Genomic DNA, 23203 nt, shown 5'->3' with positions numbered 1-23203 from the left:
GAATAAGACCGACTCACAGTTATTAAAGGCCATTGTAGGAGTGATCCTAAACTCCATCTAAGTCATAAGTTTATGTTTAGGGTTAGTCCGTGGTCAAATTTCGGTTCTCGTGTATGAGGTCTGTCATGTAGTGGCATCTTACATATTGTATGACGATTCTATGCCTAAGGTGACAACCCAATATATAACTTTAGAATGCCATAAAAAAAGTCTTGTTATCTTAATTAACTTTTTATTTTCATTTTAAATGGTATATAAATTAGCGACATGTTTACCTTCTTGCTCATTGATTGAGTTGACTTCCCGCTGCTTGAGTCCATCCGCACAGATCATTATAGTCCTTCACCGGGTCTTGACCATTTCACTTTCCTAGTTGCCGACGGTGGTGTGTAGAACAACTTTCGCATGATGTAGTCGGTGTCTTTCACAGGTGGAGTAATTTTTCCAGCTGAATCCGGGGCTACAGGTATTTCACTTGCGATGCCTGAACCAATTTTCATAGACTGTGGGGTTGACTGTTCATCCATCTCCCTGTCGAAGTCCAGTATGATGACGGTATTTTCATGGCTTGCACCAACTAATATGCCCGCCGTCTCCTTTTCGAAGTCTTCTGTTAAAGTACACACATTAAACCGTTTAAGATACGTGACACATACAAGAAGAGTGATATACCATACCAAGTGGTTAAACCGAACCTGAACTTTTTCAACAAGGCCCTTCATCAAGTCCTTGATTATGACGCCGATCTTTGGAAAGGACCAGTCATCCTGGGCCTGGTCTTGAATATCATTGACAGCAATGACCTCTTCATAGTATGCCATATAACTTAAACCATAAACCCTAAAAACCACACACTACATAGTATGCCATACACCTTAAATCATAAACTATAAATTCTAAACCCTAAATCCTAACTCCCACACCCTAAATCATGAATCCTAAACCATAAACCATAAACCCTAAAACAAGGATCCTAAACCCTAAACTATAACACATGACATGAACACCTTATTTAATATAAAACATAAATCTTTTATCCCATAAAATCTAAACCCTAAACCATAAACCCTAAAAATCACACACTATATAGTATACCATACACTTTGAACCCTAAATCATAAACTCTAACCCCTAAACCCTAACTCTCACACCCTAAACCAGGAATCCTAAACCATGAACCCTAAACTCTAAAACAAGAATCCTAAATCCCTAAACTATAACACATAACTCGAACATATTATTTAATACAAACCATAAATCCTATCCCACCAACCCTAAATCTTGAACCCTGAACCATCAACTCTACATACTACGCAACCGCACTAACCCTAAATCATAAACCATAAAACCTAAACCATTAATACTAAATCCTAAACCCACGAACCCTAAACCAATATATAGTAAATCCTTAAACCAAAACAATTATTTGTTTACTGTGTACTGCAAATCAATATGTATAAAGTGTGTTCTAATATATCCTTAGAAACTACCTTTTAGAATAATAATTATAATTATAACCATAATAATATCAGATTAGAAATATATGTTGTTTAGATATTTGATTAATTTGAAATAAACATATTTTAACATAAATCCCTAATCTGTAGACCGTAATCCATAAACATTAATCCGTTAACTTTTACTTATATAACACCCATGTTTACTGGTCATTTAACGGGTAATTTGATTTCCATAACTTTTACTACAATCCATGCCTCGCCATTGGACATATGCGGATACACTATAGGCAAGATCGGGATAGATGTTCAGGGCGGTTAGAGAGCATTGGCTACCTGAACGGATCAATGACATGGCCACTTCGCACCCGTTCATCGTCTTACGATATTTATATTCTTTCTAAATGGATTCTTAGATGTATTTTGATGCGATGTGTCTCATCGGATGACGGCTCATTGTATCCAGAGAAGGTGAGTGTCAAATCCCGTCATGTTGGGGTACAACTGTACGAGCTTACAATAATGGCACGGTGTGAAGAACAAGCTTCACCTAAATTATTATTGTTTCTTTTTATTTTGTTGGCATTGATGATGTGCACCTCATGGTGGGTCAAACTTCACCGGATAAATTGGTTTTCTAACATGGCATAAACAATGTTACATCATCATTATTCATTTCACAGTTACTAATGACTTGAACATTGCTGTAATCACCATACTGTAACTTAGAAATGTTGAATGAATTTATGCTTGCCTTAAGAATAGAAGTTCCCATAAAGATGCGTTGGACAATAGCAATTGATGTCAGAATTGCAACAATTGTTATAAATGACATCATTATAGTGCTAAACTGCCAATGCGTAGATGAGTCAGCTCCTAAAAATAAAACCTGTTTATAAGATTTACACGATAGAACCACCAATACAAAGATCATAAAATAACCGGGGAATGACTAATGAGCCAACAATACTTACCCTCCCAAATACATGAATGTAGGGATCATGCTCACCAATGATGGAGAAATAGCATTATTTTCTATCCATCCAACTGCAAATAATAGGGTAAAAAAACCATCAACTTGAGAAAATATGGTAATTTTGGTTAATAAAAGAGCTCAACATACAACAGAGATCCTAACCTTTCAGGTAGTAGAACATTGTGACTGATACCATTAGGAGATTAAAGAAAATCACTGTCACCCAAGGCATTGCAGTGACAAAATACCGAATTATCAGCAGCCAAATCATGGATAGAAACAGAGGTAATAATCCCCCCACAAACAATCAGCACAGGCCATGACTTTCCTATGTCAGTCATGTATCTCTATAAATAAAAGCAATTATTACACACAAAAATTCTACCATGGCATGATGCTAAATGATAGGACATACTAAAGGGTACAACTCATAGTTTCATACAAAAGATTTTTGATAACGTGAAAACAGGTAGAGTTTCAAGATTCTAAACAGAATGCATATCAACAGCCACTTCTAATTTATACTCAATTGTATTCTATTCCTGCATTTCATGCTGCCAAGGACACTTTTTTGCATATCAACCAACTGTCAATTGAACATTTCAACACTATTTCTTTGCCATCTTACCAGTATATTTTTGTAGTGGCATGTTTATATCTTCAAGGGTGCTTGCAAGAAATGGAAGTATTCATGCATTTTAAGGAATATAGATGGTTGAAAAAGTTAACCTATAAGACAGCTGACCGAAAGTTGATGTACTTGTGAATAGACTTATCAATAACAATGTCTTCATTAATGCTAACTCCACCCATCTGCTGCCAATGATTTAGTGACACATTTGATGCACGAGCAATGAATTGGCAAGTCCAGTAAACTAGACAAAAGTTTTTTATCTAAGAATCAGGTACTTTAAAAACTTGTAATATATATGTTATTGACAATGTCTTCCTTACCATTTACACTAGGAAATATGACAGGATAACAGGGACCTGAAGTTGAAGAGAGGAGTTTCTCATTTCTGGTGTGAGGTACTCATAATAATTATAGTTGCTATCAATCCAATCATCCATACTAAGACGAATGTCTCCTTTGGAATAATCACACACCCAATTAAGTGAATCTTCAGAAGGTACAGGGCAGTCCAACAAACATATGCTGCGAGCGTCGACCAATTTTAGCTTGCAATCCTTCAATCCACTTTGATATACCTGATTAGGATTTAGCCAGTATAATAGCTCAACTTCGTGAAGCCCTGCATGCTTGTCCCCACACACATTTCCTTTGTAATTCAATCCATAAGTAAGCCTATTAAGTCACAATAGCAGTTATTACAGACTAGAGACTACAAAACAATGACAATGGCAGCAATAACAAGCACAATCGGCCTTGGTAGGTGTGTGATCACAAATTACACAATAGTAATAACGAAAAGAGAATGTATAATGACAGATACAAAGATAATTTCTATTATGAAAAAAATAAAATCAATGATGTAACTAACACTTTTATTTGGTTAAATGAAAAGTTCATTTATTTGAAGTATACCAACATTCATTTTTTAGAGAAAGGAACACATGCAACATATTTTTTAACAATTATATACCAATTTAATTCTAGACCCCAGAAAGAAAAATAAAACTAAAATAATCATAAATTGATAAAATCTATTACCTCATGGAAGAAAACAACTACTCAACAAAATGCATAAATGATCAACAATTAGTTATCCATTACAAAGGCTTCCATAAGTGAGGAATAAAAAAAAGTGCCAAAAAAGAATTCCATTTACGAAACCTCACACTTCAAAGGAAATGCAATTTTTCAACAACAGAAGCTCCATAAAAGAATTAAAAAAAAAACGCAAAATAATACAAAGTTGAAAATTTTACCTCAAAGGGTGATAAATCCCGATTTTGTAGTTTATCTTGTGCTTAATTTGGGAGATTTTATCACCTTTTCTCACATTTATTCAATGAAATAGGATGGTTTTTCAATTCTCCCTTGATTTGTGCTTAAATGTGAAAACATGCTTTTTAAGCCCTAAAATTGGTGATTTTAATTCACTTTAATTCCATTCGATGCCTTGATATGTTTGTTGAGTAATTTCAGGTTCATAAGGCAAGTATTGGATGGAAGAAGTAAGGAGAAAAGCATGCAAAGTGGGAGAACTCATGAAGAAATGAAGGAACCGTAAAGCTATCAAGCCTGACCTCTTTGCACTCAATCGACCATAACTTGAGCTACAGAGGTCCAAATGAGGCAGTTCTAGTTGCATTGGAAAGCTAACATCCGGAGCTTCGAAATGATATAAAATTTGCTATAATTTCTTGACGTATAGGGGCGCGCACCCACCATGTACGCGTGCATGCCGATTGAGCACGTGGTTCTCTAAAGTGAAATCGTGGCCAGCGATTTCTAGAGCATTTTGGGCCCAATCCAACTCATTTCTAATACTATTTCATGCAGAATTCAAGCTTGGGTAAGGGAGGAGCAATTGTTTTGTAGCATTAGCATCATGTAGGTTAGTTTCTAGAGAGAGAAGCTCCCTCTTCTCTCTAGAATTAGGTTAGGTTAATCCATCTTAGATCTAGGCATGATTTCTTGATTTCATCTTGTTTCCTTTCCAATTTCTTGTTTCTATTACTCTATTTTTCTTAGTTCTCTTGTCAATTTTACTTTTATGTCTCTTTTAGGTTTATGAATATTCATGTTGGATCTTGTTTAAATTTGATGAAATTTAATGTTGATGTTTCTTTTATTGATGATTTGAGCTGTTGATTTACTTTTCTAGCCATTGGTAGTTGTTAGATTTTATTATTCTTGCACATTTACTATGCTTTCCTTTGATACCCACCAAGTGTTTGACAAAATGCTTGGTTGGGCTTTAGAGTAGATTTTGAGCATTCTTGGCTTGGAAAGAGTAATTAGGCAATCTTGAGTCATGAAAACCCAACTCATGTTGGTGATCTAGAGTTGTTAGTTAATATTATTTCCATTGACTCTAATATCTTGCTAATCCAATTAGTGAGTTGATTAGTACATTTAGATTGAGATTAACTAGTCTTGTTTGGCTTTCTCTCATGGAAGATAACTCACACCTTCTTTCAATGTTGGAGATGACGAAATAAGATAAATTCTTGTTAAGTATTGTTATGATTAATGACTAGGATGGAAAGCCTATGATCTCAAACCTTGCCATGAATGTCTCTCTTTATTAATTGATTCTCTTTAATTGCTCTCTTTACTTCCTTGTCATTTATTTTCTTGCTAATCACCAAATCAAACCCCCCTTGCACTTTCATAGCCAATAATTGACCATTTCATTGCAATTCCTTGTGAGATGACCCGGAGTCTAAATACTTTGATTAATTTTTATTGGGATTTGTACTGGTGACAAAACCATATTTTAATTTGATGTGAGAGTTGTTTGTTAGTTTGGAGCTATGCTTACAACAAAGTGATTCTTTTCTTTATGAAGAAAATCTAGACCAACAACAATTTTTGCTATCAAATTAATGGCGTCGTTGCCGGGGATTTGCAATGGTGTTATGTCACTGGCTATTGTATATATGTTAATATGCTTCTTTGCTAGTTTTTGCTTGTTTTAGGAGTTAGTTTTTATTAGTTCTTACTAGTTTTGTTTTTATTTTCTTTTGCTATTATGAATTCTCATCCTTTTGGCTATGAGTTTGGTTCAAATTATGTTGTAGGAAATGGGAGCTTGATGAGTGGATAATTTATACGCTTTTTGGCATTGTTTTTAGTATGATTTAGTTAGTTTTTAGTATATTTTTATTAGTTTTTAAATAAAAATCACATTTCTGGACTTTACTATGAGTTTGTATATTTTTCTGTAATTTCAGGTATTTTCTGGCTGAAATTGAGGGACTTGAGCAAAAATCTGATTTAGAGGCTGAAGAAGGACTGCAGATGCTGTTGGATTCTGACCTCCCTGCACTCGAAGTAGATTTTCTGGAGCTACAGAAACCCAAATGGCGCGCTCTCAATTGCGTTGGAAAGTAGACATCCAGAGCTTTCCAGCAATATATAATAGTCTATACTTTGCACGAGTTTAGACGACGCAAACTGGCGTTCAACGCCAGCTTTCTGCCCTATTCTGGCGTTAAACGCCAGAAACAGGTTACAACCTGGTGTTTAACTCCAAAAGAAGTCTCTATACATGAAAGCTCAATGCTCAGCCCAAGCACACACCAAGTGGACCCAGAAATGAATTTCTGCATCATTTACTTATTTTCTGTAACCCTAGTTACTAGTCTAGTATAAAAACTACTTTTAGTGATTTATTTTATATCTCTGGTTAGTCATTGAATAATTTTGTGTTCTAAGATCACGTTTAGGGGGCTGGCCATTCGGCCATGCCTGGACCTTCATCACTTATGTATTTTCAACGGTAGAGTTTCTACACACCATAGATTAAGGTGTGGAGCTCTGCTGTTTCTCATGAATTAATGCAAAGTACTATTGTTTTTCTATTCAACTCAAGCCTATTTCTTCTCTAAGATATTCATTCGCACACAAGAACATGATGAATGTGATGATTATGTGACGCTCATCACCATTATCACTTATGAATGCGTGCCTGACAAACACTTCCGTTCTACATGAAAACAAGCTTGAATACATATCTCTTAGCCTCCTGATTCACGATCAGAGTCTTCGTGGTATAGGCTAGAATTATTGGCGGCCATTCTTGAGATCTGAAAAGTCTAAACCTTGTCTGTGGTATTTCGAGTAGGATCTGGGAAGGGATGGCTGTGACGAGCTTTAAACTCGCGAGTGCTGGGCATAGTGACAGACGCAAAAGGATTACTGGTTCCTATTCCAGCATGATCGAGAACCGACAGATGATTAGCCGTGCGGTGACAGCGCAATTGGACCATTTTCACTGAGAGAACGGGATGTAGCCATTGACAACGGTGATGCCCAACATACAGCTTGTCATGGAAAGGAGTAAGAAGGATTGAATGAAGGCAATAGGAAAGCAGAGAATAAGAAGGAACAAAGCATCTCCACACGCTTGTCTGAAATTCCTACCAATGAATCACATAAGTATCTCTATCCTATTTTATATTTTAATTATGTTTTAATTATCAAAATCCCATAACCATTTGAATCCACCTGACTGAGATTTACAAGGTGACCATAGCTTGCTTCAAGCCGACAATCTCCGTGGGATCGACCCTTACTCACGTAAGGTTTATTACTTGGACGACCCAATGCACTTGATGGTTAGTTGTGCGAAGTTGTGAAGAAGAATTAAGATTATGAACGTGCGTACCAAGTTTTTGGCACCGTTACCAAGGAAAGAAACAATCACGATTTTGTGCACCAAGTTTTTGGCGCCGTTGCCGGGGATTGTTCGAGTTTGGACAACTGACGGTTCATCTTGTTGCTCAGATTAGGTAATTTTATTTTAATTTTAAGTTTTTGTTTTTATTCTTTTTATTTTCGAAAAATTTTCAAAAAAATTTTAAAAAATAAATCATTCTATGGCTTTAAAATTTTGAAGATGAATTCTAGAGTTTCATGATGATCTGTTGATATCTGGCTGGCTGTAAAGCCATGTCTAATCTTTTAGACCGAGGTTTCAACTCATCATCACAAGAGCTTTTTTGATTTTCATCAATTCAGCTGTTGTATGCCTGATTTGTATCTTAAAGCTTGGCTGGCCATTGGCCATGTCTAGTGTTTTGGACCGGAGCTTTCACTAAAGGCTTGGCTGGCTAGTAAGCCATGTCTAATTCCTGGACGGGAGCTTTAGACTAACATTGCATGATTCCTGGAATTCTCATTAGAAATTTTGAAATCCTTATTTTTCTTTTCCAATTAATTTTCAAAAAATCCAAAAAAAAAATTAACAAAATCATAAAACCAAAAATAAATTTGTGTTTCTTGTTTGAGTCTAGTGTCAAATTATAAGTTTGGTGTCAATTGCATCTTTGTAATTTTTCTTTAAATTTTCAAAAACTCATGCATAATGTTCTTCATGATCTTCAAGTTGTTCTTGATGATCTTCTTTGTTTGATCTTTGCATTTTCATGTTTTGTATCTTTTCTTATTTCTCATATGCATTTTCAATTTGTTAGTGTCTAAAGTTTGAAAATTTCTAAGTTTGGTGTCTTGCATGTGTGTCTTTTCTTAAAAATTTTCAAAAATAAAGTTCTTGGTGTTCATCTTGACATTCAAGGTGTTCTTGGTATTCATCTTGACATTCAAAGTGTTCATGCATGCATTGTGTGTTTTGATCCATAATTTTTATGTTATGTGTCATTTTTGTTGTTTTTCTCTTTCTTCATTAAAAATTCAAAAATAAAAAAAATATCTTTCCCTTATTCTTCTCATAAAATTCGAATATTTGAGTTGACTTTTTCAAAAGTTTTTAAAATCTAGTTGTTTCTTATGAGTCAAATCAAATTTTCAATTTAAAAATCCTATCTTTTCAAAAATTTTTTTAAAAATCAAATCTTTTTCATTTTTCTTTTATGATTTTTTTCAAAAATTTTAAAAATGATTTTCAACAAGAAAATCAACAAGAAAACCAGAATAATTTTTCGAAAATTTTAAGGAAAATCAATAAGAAAACACCAAACTTAAAGTTTGGCACAGGATTTAATAGAGAAAATATTATTTATGAAAAAGATTTTTAAAAAGAGTGTACCCAACTGCCATGGGCTTGGACTAATGCTCTAGCCAACTAGGCAGTAAATGTAACACTTGTTTTAAAGAAGGATATTTTTAACCAAGAACAATAATAAGAGACTCTAAACCAAAAAGAAAAATTTTCCTAATCTAAGCAACAAAACAATCCGTCAGTTGTTCAAACACGAACAATCCCCGGCAACGGCGCCAAAAACTTGGTGCACGAAATTGTGAATCACGCTTTTCACAACTCGTACCACTAACCAGCAAGTGCACTGGATCGTCCAAGTAATACCTTACGTGAGTAAGGGTCGAATCCCACGGAGATTGTTGGTTTGAAGCAATCTATGGTTATCTTGTAAATCTTAGTCAGGAAGTCAATTATGTTTATCAGTTGATTTGCAAATAAACAAGAGAGCATAAATTAAAGGTTACTTGTTATGTAGTAATGGAGAATATGTTGGAGTTTTGGAGATGCTTTGTCTTCTGAATCTCTGCTTTCCTCTGTCTTCTTGTTCACGCACACACGTCCTCCTATGACAAACTGTGTGTTGGTGGATCACCGTTGTCAATGGCTACCTTCCATCCTTCCAGTGAAAACTACGCTCACGCGCTCTGTCACAGTACGGCTAATCACCGGTTGGTTCTCGATCCGGTTGGAATAGGATTTACTATCCTTTTGCGTCTGTCACTAATGCCCAGCCTTCAGGAGTTTGAAGCTCGTCACAGTCATTCAATCCTTGAATCCTACTCGGAATACCACAGACAAAGTTTAGACTTTCCGGATTCTCATGAATGCCGCCATCAGTTCTAGCTTATACCACGGAGATTCTGATTAAGGAATCTAAGAGATACTCATTCAATCGTATATAGAACGGAGGTGGTTGTCAGGCACACGTTCATGATTTGAGGAAGGTGATGAGTGTCACAGATCATCACCTCCATCACAGTTAAGCGCGAATGAACATCTTAGATAGGAACAAGCGTGTTTGAATGGAAAACAGAAATACTTGCATTAATTCATCGAGACACAGCAGAGCTCCTCACCCCCAACAATGGGGTTTAGAGACTCATGCCGTCAGAGAATACAAAATTTAGATCTAAAATGTCATGAGATACAAAATAAGTCTCTAAAAGTTGTTTAAATACTAAACTAGTAGCCTAGGGTTACAAAATATGAGTAGACTATGATGGATGATGCAGAGATCCACTTCTGGGGCCCATTTGGTGTGTGCTGGGCTGAGACTTAAGCAATTCACGTGCAGAGGCCATTTGTGGAGTTGAACGCCAGTTTTTATGCCAGTTTGGGCGTTCAACTCCAGCTTTTGATCCTTTTCTGGCGCTGGACGCTAGAATTGGACAGAGAACTGGCGTTGAACGCCAGTTTACGTCGTCTATTCTTGTGCAAAGTATGGACTATTATATATTGCTGGAAAGCCCTGGATGTCTACTTTCCAACGCAATTGGAAGCATGCCATTGCGAGTTCTGTAGCGCTAGAAAATCCACTTTGAGTGCAGGGAGGTCAGAATCCAACAGCATCAGCAGTCCTTTTTCAGCCTGAATCAGATTTTTGCTCAGCTCCTTCAATTTCAGCCAGAAAAATACCTGAAATTACAGAAAAATACACAACTCATAGTAAAGTCCAGAAATATGAATTTTTCCTAAAAACTAATAAAAATAGACTGAAAACTAACTAAAACATACTCAAAACTATATGAAATTATCCCCAAAAAGCGTATAAAATATCCGCTCATCACTTATCTTTTTGTTTGATTCTTATCTTTTTCAAAACCACCTAACTAACTTTCTCTCTCTAATTTTTGAAAACTCTTCCCCACTTTTTCAAAATTCTTTTTTAATTAACTATTTGTTTTAAATTTTAATTTAATTTTATTTTATTTTCCTTCTTAAATTTCGAATTACAACTAATATTTAAAATAAAAACAAAAATATTTTTATTTCATTTTATTTAATTTTCAAATTCTCCCCCCTCGCATCTCTTTTTATTTATTTATCTACTAACATTCCTCTTCTACTCAAAATTCGAAGCCCCTCTTCTCCCCTGTGTTCGAATTTTTCTGTTCCCCTTTCTTCTATTCTCCTCTTCTCCTACTTACATAAGAAATCTCTATACTGTGACATAGAGGATTTCATATTTTCTGTTCTCTTCTTTTTCATATGAGCAGGAACAAGGACAAAAACATTCTTGTTGAAGCTGATCCGGAACCTGAAAGGACTCTGAAGAGGAAGCTAAGGGAAGCTAAAGCACAACTCTCTGGAGAAAACCTGACAGAAATTTTTGAAAAAGAAGGAGACATGGCCGAAAATAATAACAATGGTGAAGATGCAAGGAAGATGCTTGGTGACTTTATTGCACCATCTTCTAACTTCTACGGAAGAAGCATCTCACTTCCTACAATTGGAGCAAACAATTTTGAGCTTAAGCCTCAATTGGTTTCTCTAGTGCAGTAGAACTGTAAGTTTCATGGACTTCCAATGGAAGATCCTCATCAGTTTTTAGCTGAATTCTTGCAAATCTGTGACACTGTCAAGACCAATGGAGTTGATCCCGAGGTCTACAGGCTCATGCTTTTCCCTTTTGCTGTAAGAGACAGAGCTAGAACATGGTTGGATTCACAACCTAATGATAGCCTGAACTCTTAGGATAAGCTGGTCAGTGCTTTTCTGGCCAAATTCTTTCCTCCTCAAAAGATGAGCAAGCTTAGAGTGGAAATCCAAACCTTCAGACAGAAGGAAGGAGAATCCCTCTATGAAGCTTGGGAAAGATATAAGCAACTGATCAAAAGATGTCCTACTGACATGCTTCCAGAATGGAGCATCATATGTATATTCTATGATGGTCTATCTGAGTTGTCAAAAATGTCATTGGACCATTCTGCAGGAGGATCTTTTCACATGAAAATCCCTGCAGAAGCTCAGAAACTCATTGAAATGGTTGCAAATAACCAGTTCATGTACACCTCATAGAGGAATCGTGTGAACAATGGGACGCCTCAGAAGAAAGGAGTTCTTGAAATTGATACTCTGAATGCCATATTGGCTCAGAACAAAATATTGACTCAGCAAGTCAATATGATTTCTTAGAGTCTGAATGGATTACAAGCTGCATCCAATAGTACTAAAGAAGCATCTTCTGAAGAAGAAGCTTATGATCCTGAGAACCCTGCAATGGCAGAGGTGAATTACATGGGAGAACCCTATGGAAACACCTATAATCCTTCATGGAGAAATCATCCAAATTTCTCATGGAAGGATCAACAGAAGCCTCAACAAGGCTTCAATAATAATGGTGGAAGAAATAGGTTTAGCAATAGCAAACCTTTTCCATCATCTTCTCAGCAACAGACAGAGAATTCTGAACAGAGCCATTTTGGCCTGGCAACCATAGTCTCTGGTCTATCTAAGACAACACTAAGTTTCATGAATGAAATAAGGTCCTCTATTAGAAATTTGGAGGCACAGGTGGGTCAGCTGAGTAAGAAGATTACTGAAACTCCTCCCAGTACTCTCCCAAGCAATACAGAAGAAAATCCCAAGAGAGAGTGTAAGGCCATAACCTTACTTGGTGTGGCCGAATGCTCAGAGGAGGAGGAGGATGTGAATCCCAGTGAGGAAGACCTCTTGGGACGTCCTCTGGACAGAAAGAAGTATCCTTTTGAGGAACCAAAGAAATCTGAGGCTCATACAGAGACCCTAGAGATTCCATTGGACCTCCTTCTGCCATTCATAAGCTCTGATGAATATTCTTCCTCTGAAGAGGATGAAGACACCATTGCAGAGCAAGTCGCAAAGTATTTAGGAGCAATCATGAAGTTGAATGCCAGTTTATTTGGTAATGAGACTTGGGAGGATGAACCCCCCTTGTTCACCAATGAACTGAGTATATTAATGAGGCAGACATTGCCTCAGAAGAAACCGGATCCCGGAAAGTTCTTCATACCTTGTACCATAGGCACCATGACCTTTGAGAAGGCTCTGTATGACCTTGGGTCAGGGATAAACCTCATGCCACTTTGTGTAATAGAGAAACTGGGAATCTTTGAGGTACAAGCTGCAAGAATCTCATTAGAGATGGCAGACAAATCTATGAAAAAGGCTTATGGACAGGTAGAGGACGTGTTAGTAAAGGTCAAAGGCCTTTACATCCCTGCTGATTTCATAATCCTAGACACTGGAAAGGATGAGGATGAATCCATCATCCTTGGAGGACCCCTCCTAGCCACAGCAAAGGATGTGATTAATGTTGACAGAGGAGAGTTGGTCCTTCAGTTGAATGAAGACTACATAGTATTTAAGACTCCAGGTTCTCCTTCTATAACCATGGAGAGGAAGCATGAAAAGCTTCTCTCAGAACAGAGTCAAACAACACCCCCACATTCAAACTCTAAGTTTGGTGTTGGGAGGCCACAACCAAACTCTAAGTTCAGTGTTGAGAGGCCCCAACATTGCTTTGATTTTCTGTGAGGCTCCATGAGAGCTCACTGTCAAGCTATTGACATTAAAGAAGCGCTTGTTGGGAGGCAACCCAATGTTATTTAATTATATTTATTTCTTTTCCATTGCTATTTTATGTTTTCTTTAGGTTGATGATCATGTGAAGTCACAAAAACTACTGAAAAATCAAAAATAGAATGAAAAACAGCATTAAAAATAGCTCACCCTGGAGGAAGAGCTTACTGGCGTTTAAACGCCAGTAAGAGGCATCAAACTGGCATTTAACGCCAGAAAGAAACATCAAGCTGGCGTTAAACGCCAGAAACAAGCACCAGACTGGCGTTTAACGCCAGAACAGAGCATGGAATTGGCATTTAACGACAAGAATGGGAGAAAAGCTGGCGTTAAACGCCAGAAACAAGCAGCAAGCTGGCGTTTAACGCCAGACATGCATTCTAAGGGCGTTTTCCACGCCTAAATAGAGCAGGGATGCTAAGTCCTTGACCCCTCAGGATCTGTGGGCCCCACAGGATCCCCACCTACCCCACCTCTTCTTCTCTCCTCTTCACACCCTTTCATAACACTCTTCCCCAAATACCCTTCACCAATCACCTCCATACCTCTTCCCCATAAACCCCACCTACCTCCAAATTCAAATTCCTTTCCCTCCCAAACCCAACCCTAATGACCGAAACCTACCCCCCCACCCCTATATAAACCCCTTAACACTACTCCATTTTCACACATCACAAACACTACTTCTCCCCCTTGGCCGAATATACACTTCCACTCCATCTCCTCTATTTTCTTCTTCTACTATTTTCCTTCTTCTTTTGCTCGAGGACGAGCAAACCTTTTAAGTTTGGTGTGGTAAAAGCGTAGCTTTTTATTTTTCCATAACCATTAATGGCACTTAAGGCCAGAGAAACCTCAAGAAAGAGGAAAGGGAAGGCAATTGCTTCCACCTCTGAGTCATGGGAGATGGAGAGATTCATCTCAAAGGTCCATCAAGACCACTTCTATGAAGTTGTGGCCAAGAAAAAGGTGATCCCTGAGGTCCCTTTTAAGCTCAAAAAGAGCGAGTATCCGGAGATCCGACAAGAAATTAGAAGAAGAGGATGGGAAGTTCTCTCTAATCCTATTCAACAAGTCGGAATCTTAATGGTTCAAGAGTTCTATGCAAACGCACAGATCACTAGGAACCATGATCAAAGTATGAACCCAAACCCAAAGAATTGGCTTACAATGGTTCGGGGGAAATACTTAGATTTTAGTCCGGAAAATGTAAGGTTGGCGTTCAACTTGCCAATGATGCAAGAAAACGCACGTCCCTACACTAGAAGGGTCAACTTTGATCAAAGGTTGGACCAAGTCCTCATGGACATATGTGTAGAAGGAGCTCAATGGAAAGTTGACTCAAGAGACAAGCCAATTCAATTGAGAAGACCGGACATTAAGCCTGTAGCTAGAGGATGGTTGGAGTTCATCCAACGCTCAATTATTCCTACTAGCAAACGGTCTGAAGTTATTGTAGACCGGGCCATCATGATCCATAGTATCATGATTAGGGAGGAAGTGGAAGTTCATGAAATTATACCTCAAGAACTCTACAAGGTGGCTGACAAGTCCTCCACTTTGGCAAGGTTAGCCTTTCCTCACCTCATTTGCCACCTCTGCAATTCAGTTGGAATTGACATAGAGGGAGACATCTTCATTGATAAGGATAAGCCCATCACTAAGAAAAGGATGGAGCAAACAAGAGAGCCCACTCATGGACCTCAACAAGAGCATGAGGAAATTCCTCATCATGAAATCCCTGAGATGCCTCAAGGGATGCACTTTCCTCCACAAAACTATTGGGAGCAAATCAACACCTCCCTAGGAGAATTAAGTTCCAACATGGGATAACTAAGGATGGAGCACCAAGAGCACTCCATTATCCTCCATGAAATTAGAGAAGATCAAAGAGCTATGAGGGAGGAGCAACAAAGACAAGGAAGAGACATAGAGGAGCTCAAGAACACCATTGGTTCCTCAAGAGGAAGAAGATGCCACCCTCACTAAGGTGGACCCGTTCCTTAATCTCTTTGTCTATTTATTTTTTCTCTGTTTTTCGTCTACTATGCTTTATGTTTATTTATGTTTGTGTCTTATTACATGATCACTAGTGTCTAAGTGTCTATGTCTTAAAGCTATGAATGTCCTATGAATCCATCACCTTTCTTAAATGAAAAATGTTTTTAATCACAAAAGAAAAAGAAGTACATGATTTTGAATTCATCCTTGAAATTAGTTTAATTATATTGATGTGGTGGCAATAATTTTTATTTTCTGAATGAATACATGAACAGTGCATATTTTTGAATTTGTTGTTTATGAATGTTAAATATATTGGCTCTTGAAAGAATGATGAAAAGGAAAAATGTTATTGATAATCTGAAAAATCATAAAATTGATTCTTGAAGCAAGAAAAAGCAGTGAAGAACAAGGCTTGCAAAAAAAAAAGAAAGAAAAATGGCAAAAATAAAAGAAAAAAAAAGAAAGAAAAAAAAAAGAAAAAGCAAGCAAAAAAAGCCAGTAACCCTTTAAACCAAAAGGCAAGGGTAAAAAGGGATCCAAGACTTTGAGCATCAGTGGATAGGAGGGCCTAAAGGAATAAAATCCTGGCCTAAGCGGCTAAACCAAGCTGTCCCTAACCATGTGCTTGTGGCGTGAAGGTGTCAAGTGAAAACTTGAGACTGAGCAGTTAAAGTCAAGGTCCAAAGCAAAAAAAGAGTGTGCTTAAGAACCCTGGACACCTCTAATTGGGGACTTTAGCAAAGCTGAGTCACAATCTGAAAAGGTTCACCCAGTTATGTGTCTGTGGCATGTATGTATCCGGTGGTAATACTGGAAAACAGAGTGCTTAGGGCCACAGCCAAGACTCATAAAGTAGCTATGTTCAAGAATCAACATACTGAACTAGGAGAATCAATAACACTATCTAAATTCTAAGTTCCTATAGATGCCAATCATTATGAACTTCAAAGGATGAAGTGAGATGCCAAAACTATTCAGAGGCAAAAAGCTACTAGTCCCGCTCATTTAATTGGGACTAAGTTTCATTGATATTTTGGAATTTATAGTATATTCTCTTCTTTTTATCCTAATTGATTTTTAGTATGTTTTAGTATGATTTAGTTAGTTTTTAGTATATTTTTATTAGTTTTTAAATAAAAATCATATTTTTGGACTTTACTATGAGTTTGTGTATTTTTCTGTAATTTCAGGTATTTTCTGGCTGAAACTGAGGGACTTGAGCAAAAATCTGATTCAGAGGCTGAAGAAGGACTGCAGATGCTATTGGATTCTGACCTCCCTACACTCGAAGTGGATTTTCTGGAGCTACAGAAACCCAAATGGCGCGCTCTCAATTGCGCTGGAAAGTAAACATCCAGGGCTTTCCAGAAATATATAATAGTACATACTTTGCATGAGTTTAAATGATGCAAACTGGCGTTCAACGCCAACTTTCTGCCATATTCTGGCGTTAAACGCTAGAAACAAGTTGCAAATCAGAGTTAAATGCCAGAAACAGGTTACAACCTGGCGTTTAACTCCAAAAGAAATCTCTATACATAAAAGCTCAATGCTCAGCCCAAGCACACACTAAGTGGGCCCGGAAATGGATTTATGCATCATTTACTTATTTTCTGTAACCCTAGTTACTAGTCTAGTATAAAAACTACTTTTAGTGATTTATTTTATATCTCTGGTTAGTCTTTGAATAATTTTGTGTTCTGAGATCACGTTTAGGGGGCTGGCCATTCGGCCATGCCTGGACCTTCATCACTTATGTATTTTCAATGGTAGAGTTTCTACACACCATAGATTAAGGTGTGGAGCTCTGCTGTTTCTCATGAATTAATGCAAAGTACTATTGTTTTTCTATTCAACTCAAGCCTATTTCTTCTCTAAGATATTCATTCGCACACAAAAAATGATGAATGTGATGATTATGTGACGCTCATAACCATTATCACTTATGAACGCGTGCCTGACAAACACTTCCGTTCTACATGAAAACAAGCTTGAATGCATATCTCTTAGCCTCCTGATTCACGATCAGAGTCTTCGTGGTATAGGCTAGAATTATTGGCGGCCATTCTTGAGATCCAAAAAGTCTAAACCTTGTCTGTGGTATTTCGAGTAGGATCTGGGAAGGGATGGCTGTGACGAGCTTCAAACTCGTGAGTGCTGGGCATAGTGACAGACGCAAAAGGATTACTGGATCCTATTCCATCATGATCGAGAACCGACAGATGATTAGCCGTGCGGTGACAGCGCAATTGGACCATTTTCACTGAGAGGATGGGATGTAGTCATTGACAACGGTGATGCCCAACATACAACTTGCCATGGAAAGGAGTAAGAAGGATTGAATGAAGGCAATAGGAAAGCAGAGAATCAGAAGAAACAAAACATCTCCACACGCTTGTCTGAAATTCCTACCAATGAATCATATAAGTATCTCTATCCTATTTTATATTTTAATTATGTTTTAATTATCAAAATCCCATAACCATTTGAATCCACCTGACTGAGATTTACAAGGTGACCATAGCTTGCTTCAAGCCAACAATCTCCGTGGGATCGACCCTTACTCACGTAAGATTTATTACTTGGACGACCCAGTGCACTTGCTGGTTAGTTGTGTGAAGTTGTGAAGAAGAATTAAGATTATGAATGTGCGTACCAAGTTTTTGGCGCCGTTACTAAGGAAAGAAACAATCACGATTTCGTGCACCAGAGCTACAATGAAGATGTGCATCAAGGATGGAGCAATCAAGGATGGAGGGAGTCTCAAAGGATTGATCACCCTTCTTGGCAACAACCGCCTCCAGTTTCTTATGGGTATAATTCTAATCCTAATGCATATCAATCTAATGGATGTGCTGACCCTTATTGTGATTGTCAACAACCACCACCATATGCCTATGAACCACCTCCTCAACATAATTTTGAACCACCTTACTCACAAGCCCCTTTTCACCAAACACCTCCATATGACCCCAACCCATATCCACCATACCAACAACCTTGTGAACCATATGAAGAACCACCCCAATTCCACCACCAATACCCTCAAGAACCACCACCTCTATACTATTACCAAGATGAATCACCTCCCATGTAGGATAACTTTCAACCACATAATGAATTTCCCTTTCCACCACAACCCTCCATGGAAGAACACCCATACCCATCCATCCAAGAGCCAATGGATCGTCTCAAGGAAGCAATGGATCGGCTTCAAGAAATAATCCGTCAAAAGGAGCAAGAGGAAGCCCAAAAGAGGAGGAATGAAGTTATCGAGGCTAACCTTGCCAAAATTAAAGCCAACTTGAACTCATGGGACTCATGCAACAAGCAAGGTACCTCTACGGATGAATGTGAGAAATCAACCGAAGAGAGGAGTATGAAGGAGATTTTGGAATCCCAAGATGAGGACAAGGAGATGGTGTATGTCTTGCAACAATTGGAGAGTGAAGAGATTGTTAATGAAGAAGAAGTGGTTGAAAGCCAAGGCAAGGTTGAACAAGAGGTGGATTTTCAAACTTGAGAGCACTTCCACACCAAGTGATGTTGTTGATGATTTTGTAGAAGTTGTTGAACTTTCTTCCATTGAACTTGAAGATGATGTTAAGGAGGGTAATGCGCAACCTCCTAAGCATATAATGAATGATGAAGAATTGGAAGAAGGTGAGCTAACAACAAATCCTTCTCTTAAAGATGATCTCACACCAACACATGATCCTTTGAGTGGGGAAGAGCTAGAAGAAGTTGGTGAAGAAGTGGTTGAATGTGAAGAACTTTGTCAAGAGGAAGAGGTTGAAGTTGAAGAAGCTTGCCAAGAGGTGGAGGTATTCAAAGAAGAGCACAAGGGAATGGAACTTACAAGACCATTGGAGATGTCCCTTCCTAAGTCGCCATCCAACATAACATTCAAGTGGGTAAAATTCTTATCTCTAATCTTTACTTTCCCACTTGAATATGGTTTGATTGAAAATGATGGGCAACTTAGAGCTTTTTGTGGGGTTAAGAACAAAAGGAAATTGAGTAGTGGGTAGAAATACCAATCAAGATTCCTTATGGTTGGAAGCTTAAAGTCTAAGTGCAATGGTTGGTATAGTTCTCAACTAAAGGGGTCTAGGAAGATGCTTTGGTGTTTACTTGAGAATTCGGATCACTTCTCACCCGATTGGAATTGTGATGATCAACTTGAAGATGGGTGTAGAAACAAGATTTGGGATCCGGGTATATAGGAGGATCAATTTTGGGAACCCTTAGCTTGTGAAGGACTCCATCAAGACTTGTTGCAATTCATTAGAAATTTTAGAGCACAATGGAGAACCAAACATTGGTGGAGGTTCCAAAATGAATTCAAGCACAAGCCACCATAACAAGGAGCTTCCCAAATGTCCAACTTAAGGACTTAAACTAAAAGTGCTAGGTGGGAGACACCCCACCATGGTAAACTCTTTCCACTCTCTTTTAGATTTGGTTAATAAGTGATTGGAGTTGCCATTGTAGGTATTTTTTGTTATTTTCTATACTCTTATACATTTTACTTTGATTGATTGGTTGTTTCTTAGTTTGTTTTGATTAGTTTAGTTGTTGTTGAATTGCATTTTGCTTGTAGTATAAGTTTTATTTTTAATATGTTTGAAAATTTTTCAAAAACCAAAAAGATTTGTTGTTGAATTTAATTTTGGTTATATTAGAATGCTTGTAGATTAGGAGAGTGCCCTGTTTTTGTTCTAAGCATCTTTAAAAAAAAAACGGGCATCCGCGCGCGAGCGTGCTGTGCGCGCGTGCGTCGGTGGTGCATTTCACACTCCTGGTACAAAAACCAGAGAGTTGTGCCATATTTGTGCCTATTCTGTGCCCGCACTGACGCGCAGGCGTACTTGGCACGTCTGCGCCGGTCGCCAACTCGGTCAGGCACGCGTCCGCGTACTATGCGCGTCCGCGTCGCTTTTGATGGCAACGGCGCCATTTTGATGAGTGAGTTTGTTGTGATGGTATAGAATTTCCTCAAATGAATGAATTCTCGTTGCAAGTATAGTTCTACACTAACAAATAATCCTCCCAATAAAAAATTTGAGTCGTCACATGTACAAACCCCAATGAAAATTAACCGAAGTATTTAAACTCCGGGTCGTCTCACAAGGAATTGCAATGAAGTGATCAATTATTGGCTCTGAAAATGCAATGGGGGGTTTGATTTGATATTTGGCAAGGAAATATAAAAGCAAGAAAGTAAATAACAAGAACTAATAAAAGAAATGGAAAGAACTCTTGGCTAGACATAGGTAATTGACATCACCATCCTTGTCTACAAACCAAATATTAATAATTATGAGGAACCAAGCTCATTAAGTCTACTTCCAAAAGCCTTAAGTACGTAATATCTACTCCTAGACTTGAAGTACGTCAAATGGCTTTGATCACATCAACTCATAAGTCCCAACCTATCTACTAATTAGATTAGTAGTGGGTTAGTGTCAATGGGTATCAAATTGATCACCAAGAATTCTCAAATCACTAAATCATTGAGACCCAATGACTCAAGGTCACTCAATTCCCTTAGCCTAGGCCAAGAGTAAAGAAAACTACTCAAAAACTAAAGGAAACATTCTATCAAACACCTAGTGTGCAAGAAAAGTAAACATCACAAAATGCAAGAATTAAAGAAACCCATGACTAACATAAGCAAGAAATCAACAATAACCATGAAGATAAACATAGAAAAGCATGGAAACATAAAATTGCATTAAAGAAAATTAAGATCCAACAATGTTCATAAACATAAAAGAGAGTAAAATAAGAAATTAACAAGAGAAACTAAGAAGATTAAGACAATAGAACACTAAAACATAAAGAGAATTGAAATCAAGACAAGAATTGAAAGATGAATTTGAGAGTGATTAACCTAAACTACCCTAAATTCTAGAGAGAAGGGAGAGCTTCTCTCTCTAGAATTCTACCTTAAAACATGATGAAAACTAAACTATGACTACTTGGTTCATTCTCCCCTCAATCCTTGGATTCAATAGCATCAGAAATGAGTTGGATTGGGCCCAAAATGAGCTACAAATCCCTGGCCACGAGTTGCTCTTTAGTGAAGCATGTGCCATCATCGGCATGCACGCGTACAGTGCACGTGCGCGTCCCTAGACGTATGGCAACTATAGAAAATTTTATATCATTTCGAAGCCCCAGATGTTAGCTTTCCAACGCAACTAGAACTGCCTTATTTGGACCTCTGTAGCTCAAGTTATGATCGATTGAGTGCGAAGAGGTTGGGCTTGACAGCTTTATGGTTCCTTCATTTCTTCATGAGTTCTCCCACTTTGCATGCTTTTCTCCTCACTTCTTCCATCCAATACTTGCCTTATGAACCTGAAATCACTCAACAAATATATCAAGGCATCGAATGGGATTAAAGTGAATTAAATTTAGCTATTTTAAGGCCTAAAAAGCATGTTTTCACACTTAAGCACAAATTCAGGGAGAATTGCAAAACCATGCTATTTCATTGAATAAATGTGAGAAAAGTTGATAAAATCCCCCAAAATAAGTACAAGATAAACCACAAAATCGGGGTATATCAAAGGGCTGCCCTGGTTGAAACCAAAGCTGGAGTTTACAATCATGGAAATCTAGAATGCTATGAAGATAACAAGAACATCAATGTCGCTGCATTTTCTGTTGTGCCTTATGATCCCACCAACTGGGGTGGTTCCATCACTTGATGAGTATCTTCCTATGACTGCACCTAAAGGACCCCTCATTTTGTTCTTAACCTTTCTTCCAAGTAGCAAGCTTCTTTCTTCGAGTAAATCCCCATAATGGTCCCTGAGATTCGGGTCGTTACTCAATGTGATCCCTGAGATCTCAATTACACCATTGTAATCCTCTAAAAATAGCTCCAGGCACCATAATAGTCCCTGGACAGCTTTCCGGTGATGAGTCATCATCAAGACGCTGACGTGGCCTCATTTTGCCACGCTGGATGGTGCCAACGGCTAGTTGAGCTGGCACAGTTTCAAGTTATACTCAATGTGGTCCCTCCCTCTATATTTAACCTTAAATTCTCAAATGTTCAGTAAGTTAATTTCTTCTTCTTCTTCATCGTTCTCTTCTCATTCTTGTTGTTGCTGTTGCTCCTGGAGCTGGAAGTGAATATCCATGATGGGCAGTAGGAGCACTAGAGCTGGAAGCTTTATTAGTTCACCGTCCAGTGACCATCAGACGAGAACGCAAAGCAGGAGCAGAAGATCTGGGGTGCCGGAATAGTGCGGTTGCGGCTGCCGGCCAGTTCTTAGGTGGTCTAGGACAGATTCAAACCCAAATAAACCATTTTTGGTTGTTCTAATTATAATGTGAGTTATCAATATTACTTGTGTTATTATGATTGCTCCTACCTACCTCACTGTTCTTCTCTTGTTCTTCTTCCCTGAAGCTTGAGCATGTTATATGTTTGCTTGATTACAGACAAGTGGAAAGAGATAGTGTGGGCTTTTTGTGTGGGCAGACACTGGACAGGATGAACCAATTGAGAAACCAGAATCTTATGGAGACAATCATGAAGTAAAGTTAAACTTTCC

General features: G+C 37.9%; 1 non-coding gene and 1 pseudogene across 1 annotated transcript; both read right to left on the bottom strand.

Moving 5' to 3' along the window:
* Window positions 1-2094: 2094 nt before the first annotated feature.
* Window positions 2095-22423, bottom strand: LOC112742998 (choline transporter protein 1-like; annotated as a pseudogene).
* LOC112745774 (small nucleolar RNA R71) lies at window positions 11814-11921 on the bottom strand. Its single transcript, XR_003173685.1, has one exon. It is a non-coding gene; the product is annotated as a small nucleolar RNA R71 (small nucleolar RNA).
* Window positions 22424-23203: the final 780 nt, after the last annotated feature.

Source organism: Arachis hypogaea, chromosome 14 (genome assembly GCF_003086295.3).
Source record: "Arachis hypogaea cultivar Tifrunner chromosome 14, arahy.Tifrunner.gnm2.J5K5, whole genome shotgun sequence".
NCBI classification, from domain to species: Eukaryota; Viridiplantae; Streptophyta; class Magnoliopsida; order Fabales; family Fabaceae; genus Arachis; species Arachis hypogaea.
This window is presented reverse-complemented; position numbering and strand designations above follow the sequence as displayed.